This window comes from Alosa alosa, chromosome 14 (genome assembly GCF_017589495.1).
Source record: "Alosa alosa isolate M-15738 ecotype Scorff River chromosome 14, AALO_Geno_1.1, whole genome shotgun sequence".
NCBI lineage: Eukaryota > Metazoa > Chordata > Actinopteri > Clupeiformes > Clupeidae > Alosa > Alosa alosa.
The window spans coordinates 8491725-8498057 of NC_063202.1; the positions used below are offsets into that span (position 1 = coordinate 8491725).

At 40.4% G+C, this 6333-nt stretch overlaps 1 long non-coding RNA gene across 1 annotated transcript; it reads right to left on the reverse strand.

The window, feature by feature from the left end:
- Positions 1-51: 51 nt before the first annotated feature.
- Positions 52-623, reverse strand: LOC125307594. The gene is made up of 2 exons (XR_007195748.1): positions 293-623; positions 52-156 (listed from the first exon to the last, which is right to left on the reverse strand). It is a non-coding gene; the product is annotated as an uncharacterized LOC125307594 (long non-coding RNA).
- Between the last annotated feature and the right edge of the window lie 5710 nt (positions 624-6333).

A 6333-nucleotide genomic window follows, 5' to 3' on the forward strand; every position in this document is an offset into this window, starting at 1 on the left:
CAGTTGCAGTTAAACAAAAATAAGACATCACGAACAGACAGTAGGCTAGTATATAAAAAATAGATTTTTAATAAATTGATGATGGATGTTGTAGCAAAGGTCTTCCTAGTCTTATTCTTCTCAGATGCACATCCATCTCGCTTAGAAAGAAGTTCTCTGAGAGAAGAAACAACGTTAGTTGTTAAAAGAATCACATGAGTATAGGCTAGTCTCATAGGCTATCTATGGCAACCGAAAACCTTTACCCAAAATCTACACGCTACTTTTGAATGACTTTCGATAACACACATACTTCCATGATTGTCGCCATGTTCTCCTATGATTGTTAATAACTCGATCTCCACCAAGCGAATGCCCAGTTCACTGACGACATCCTGGTCAGTCGTCGACAACCAACGAGGACCCTCAGGCGGACAGAAGGCATCAAGCGGTTGGTATTCAGCTATTGAGAGGCTGCTTGTTTTGGGCCAAGGTAGAGGTTTAAATAGCTGTTCGGAGCTTTTAGGAGTGTTGAAAGTCAAGCTGGACCAAATATCAGATGATGTGCTGGAGGAATCGTGCACAGACGGGAAGAACTGGTGATCGCCGCTCATCTTGTTAGAATAACTTGTATGTGTTTTTGTTCGAAATGGAAATAGAACACGCAAGTTTCATACGCGTCTATTCCATTCAACGTCGTCAAACACATGTTCAGTGGCGCCGAACTGACCACAAACTGGATTCTGTAAGTTGTCCTGTGTGAAAGTTTTAAAATAGTTTGTAATTACCATATTTCTTTGAAAACAGTTGTAGATATATTTGGGGACAACAGACCTTGCATGTCTGAACATTGCAATAGATGTCCACAAATTATAACATGTTTGATCATATTCAACCACTTGGTGGTGCTCCATGTAGGCTATACCCTGAGTGACTAGCCTCTTACACCCTGCTGTTATGTCCTGGACTGTCTCAGGGGCACCTTTACCAAGTCTGCACCTCGGGTCAAGTCTGGTTTGGTAGACCCTGGCCTTGTAACTTGTTTAGCACGCAGACCTTCTCAATTGTAATTGAGAGTGGGTCTGGAAAACATTAACTGACTTAGGCTATGACTTCCAGCAGGTGCTTAGTGAAATTTAATTTAAATTACTTAAATTGGTGCATTAACAGTTTAATCCTCATGACCCGCCGGTGGGACGGTTACCCCCTTCCCCTACCTTCCCCCAACATTCTAAATCAATTGTATGCACCATATTGCTATGTTGCATAATAATGTTATACACCATTTCAAAGCTTTGGCTCTTGGGAATCCAAAAATGACAACTTTTTCCATGTACAATCTGTATAGTGCTTTACATTTTCAGATTAATTTTATTATGTCTCAATTAAATTAGATCCAAAATGCCCCCTCCTCCTCCTCCGCTTTTGGTGCTACCCTGACTTCTGGCTGCAGTAGCTGCAGCACCATAAGTAGATGCAACATATTGGGTACTGAAAGAATCAATAGAAATTGAATCTTCATGTTGTATTATCCAATATTAGTTGTACAGATGTATAGTTTATCTTACACACACTCATTGAACCACCAAGTAAATGCAAAAATAGAGACTTTTTTGTAATTATTCCATATTTTGTGTAGTCAGTCTATATCAGAACACCTGACATACAATCTAAATAGTCCACAAGAAACCTCAAAGTGTTACCTTTCATTTGAGACCAGGATTATGCTTCTACACAAACGGGTTATGTGCTGTAAGCATTTGAGTGTCAGTATGCATTTTGGATAACAAAAAGTCCTATGGGGAGTTTCAATAGGCATTTTACAAAATGCATGAGCATACCTTGGCAAATAATGGTCTAAAGCACTCATATTTTCATTCTATATTGATCTACTTTTGCACACAGCCTCACAAGACCTGGTGCTAGGGCTCAGTTGTGTTTCTAAGGGATATCAAGTGACCCAGAGGGCTGAAATGTGGTCAGTTCATATTGAATATTTCAGTCTTTTATTTTTTATAAATTTACAAAACACTCCAAACACCTGTTTTTTTGTGGAGTGTTGGAGTATTGTGTGTAGATTGTTAAAAAGACAATAATTGAATCCATTTTAAAATGAGTCTGAAACATAACAAAATGTGGAAAAAGTGCTGTGAATACTTTCCGTATGCGCTGTATGTATGTATGTATGTATGTATGTATATCCCCAGTGTTTTGCTTTTTGTTCATATCAGCAACAGCCAGATTGCTGAACTAGATTATAATAAAGAGAAAAGAGCTTGAATTGAATAAGAAATGCAACCACTGCAGAGAGTTTATAGCAAGACAGCATAATTGTAAAAAGATATGTAGCTTATCCATAGGATATTCCCAGATTTGTCACCCCCCTGATGATTTATAAATATATTTTTTAGAATAATCATGCATTGTTCGGCACTTTGCATTGGCAACTTGAGCATGCTGTATTTCCTTGTCTCACCACTTGGGGCCAGCATAACCAAACACTCGAGTGCAGAACTAATAAGGGATCCAATTAACTCAAGGACTGGCTGCTAACTCTCGGTGGAGCTCATTGGCTCTTGCTGAAGGACCCTCAGGAGTAGCATCCACCCTGGCTCATTTTACAAAGGCCTCCCTCATATTTTACGCCACTTCCCTCACCCCTTGCCTTAAGACGCAAATTTAATGACTCCCCAAGAGGTAAGGTCATTATTAATATCCCAGTCTACCTCTAAGACCGCGACCCCGTCGCTATCCCGTGTGTCCTTATCTGCACAGGATTTCTCTGTTCATGGTTTGTCCAACATCACTTCCTCTGTCTCACTTAGATCTAAAGTACTGTTCTGGTTGTCTTTCGGATGCTGTTGTGGCTGTGTTAGAAACTGTGTTTCTTTGGCTGCCAAATGCAGTAATTTTACCCCAGACGGTCATAGAGGTAGAAACAACTGCAGAACACCCTGTTAAGGGCCATCATAAAAGAAAGAAATGATGCGATTTTCTCACCTCTAGGAAGTCTACTGCTCCCTTTTCAACAGAAGTACAAGCAGGGTCCAGAGGATTGATGGACACATCTCTGGTGTGGTCTTACATAAGATGCTTTTTCCTTACTATTAAGTCCAGTCAGGTTGATACAGTAGGTGTGAAAGCTTTCCCAAGCTGTAAAAAAGGTGACATGGAGTCTGGTCTTATTTGATGCCTCAAACCATGACACATTTTGTACATGTGTGGAGTTTCACATAGTCTTCATTTCCCCCAAAATGAGAAGAAATGAGGTGGTCAGTGGAAGAAATTTACTTCTGACAGTACGGAAATTGCCAATATTAAGTGCTAATTGAACCACTAGAGACATTGGACATGAACTGTGACAACAGGCAATTAATTGAAGCTTGAACGAAGGCTTGAATAGAGTCTGAGTTAACGGTCTGATTACTGTGGTGAAGATTTAGTGGAGCAGCAGCTTGAACCGTTCTGTGCTTTCATTATGAGAGATGACCCTTCTCTCTGTGTGAGGTCTTAGGATAGTCATCAGTCTAATCACAGAGCTTATCAAGAAGGTCTTATATTAGGTACTGTGCCAAATTTAGGAAAGTAAAGCTCATTGTGAGTGAGAAAGTTTGTGTTGGTATGTGTGTGTGAGACTGTATCTTGTGTTCATGATTGTGTGTGTGTGTGTGTGTATGTGTTGTTTTTCAGAGGTACAGTTGTGCAGCAATTATTATGACCGCCGTCATATAGGTTTAGTCAGATTTCTTTTTTTTTTCTTTTTTTTCTTTTTCGCAGGCCAAAATTTCCGTCAATGATTCCCGGGACACTGAAAGACCGGGGTACACGATACTTGGTGGGCATGTAACCCCACATGGATAGCATGGAACCATTGTTTTTCGTTTTGATCTGTAGCCCCCCCGCTGGACTGGAGCCCCCGAAAGGAGGGTAGGGCAGACACAGTTTTCTGTGAATATCTCGAAAACCGTAGGGTTTAGGAGGACCAATTTATTTTGTATGTTGATCTCAAGGGGCCATGTCAACCCATTCCATAACCACTCATTTCATGTATAGCGCCACCTAGTTAAACACAAAAAATGAGGTGTTGTAATCGAAGGTATCTGTGACCTAACATAGTCAAAACTGCACGAAATTGGAAGTGTAGGATCATTATGACACCCTCTGTATGCACGCCAAGTTTAGTGGAATTCCGTTCATGGGGGGCCACACAATAAATTAATTTATGTTACTATACACCAACTGGCCTGTAGGTGGTCGGAGACAGTTTTCTGTGAATATCTCGAGAACCGTAGGGCCTAGGAGGTCCACCTTTTTTATGTATGTTGGTCTTAAGGGGCATGTCAACCCATCCCATTACCACTTATTTCATGTATAGCGCCACCTAGTTAAAAATTAAAAAGCAAAAAATTAGGTGTTTTCATCACAATATCTCTGGCTGACAAGGTCAAAACTGCACGAAATTAAAAGTGTAGGATCATTATGACACCCTCCGAATGCATGCCAAGTTTTGTGTACTTTCGTTCATGGGGGGCCTTACAATAAAATAATTTATGTGTACATTTAGTGACTGTACACTCATTGGCCTGTAAATGGCGGTGCACACATATACACATGCACACACACAGGCACCCACATACTATCGGTATTAGAACGGCCGATACATAATTACAAATTCAGTAGGATTAAAAGAAAGCCAAAATAAATATTCATCATCATCATCATGGCTGCATTTTCAGTATTGGCGATAAGTAGTCGCTTGTCCACTAGAAGGCGATCGTTGCAGTGAGACGTAATTTTGTTGGAAGTTAAAAGTGGGTTGGAAAAAAACAATGGACGCTTCCTACAAGGACTGTAATTTTACCGCAGCTTAACATCTAATAAGGGATAGGTTCACATGAAGTGTAATTCCCATTTCTTCTTGAAGCCTAAATAAATCTGAGGATGTTTATCGGACATGCTTGGTTTTTACTGCAGGTACGTTAATCTTGTAATATCAATAAGGACCTAGGTAATGTTACCGTTAGCGTTGGTTGAGTGATGGAGGCATTTGATTGATTGCATTTGTAGAAAACTATAAATGCGGTTATACCAAGCAAATTGATAGCAGCACTGTTTGTATCTTTTCGACTGTCATTTATTGCACGCTACAAAATCATTCTGTGCAATGGAAGATTTACCAACGCTACACCGGTCTGATACAGTTTTGCCTATACATGCCGAGACGCCTGTTTATTTTGTTTTAAGTGCGTGCAGGGTGTGAGAGGGGAATCGATGTGCTTTGATTCCAGCTTGGTAGTTGTAGTCTGTGAAATTAAAAAGCACGTGTGTGTGAAGTATCCAAACAATGACACCTTCATTTCATTATGGCTGCTTTAGCAACACACCTTAAGCTACTGTGTAGTGGGTCCCATTTAGAAGTGGCTACTTCATTCGCGCTTTCCTTGACTCATGGAGCTGCGTGAATGTTATTACAACTTTTCGCCACGATATGACCGTTTAAGTCCCGCTTTGATACTGTAAGGGCGAAGCCATTGGTTTCCAAAGGAGATTTTATTTGTGTCGCCAGCATAGCCTATTGACAATTTATGTTGCAAATAGGCCTACCTTATAATCCTACCTGTAGCTTAGGGAAGCTAACAGCTTTCTATTAGGATCTAGTTTGTTAGTTACCGTTTTGTCATAACTCCCTGATGCATTTTTGCATTTAGAATATCCAGAGCGTGTATATCTCAATCGGAAAATTAAACAATATCGGGTGCTTATGGACTAGGCTGGGTGAACCCAGCCTGATCTGCCCGCTATTTATTTTTTGATTTCTTAAAAGATTGAGCTTGGTCTGATGAAAGCCAGACTAGCCATGGACCTCAGTTACACAATGCAAGGGAACATGAATCAGCCTATATTTGCACGAACAATAACGGACAAAAGCTCTTCAACTTTGGCCCGTTAAAATGTGTATGAACAGTCTAGCAGTCTAGCTTGAATTAAGGTAAATGGCATATTTTAACCCATAGCATTTACCCCCCTATTTTGAGTTTTTCCTCAAAAATTGCACACCGCCTTCGTACAATGGCCCTGTTGCCACATACTTTGACTTATAATCAAGTGCCTGACCTCTCTGGAAAGCTAAGGCCTTGTAGAATTATTTGAAGAATTTTGTAGAATACTCCATAGAAATGCATGGGGCTAGTTTGTCACGCCAATATGGCCGTTGTCTACACATATCCCACCCCTTCCTCTGCAAAACGTCGACATGTGAATACATTGAGCCAATCATGTGGTGTGATGTGAATACATTGAGCCAATCATATGGTGTGTTGTGAAGACATAGTGCCAATCATGTGTTGTGATCTC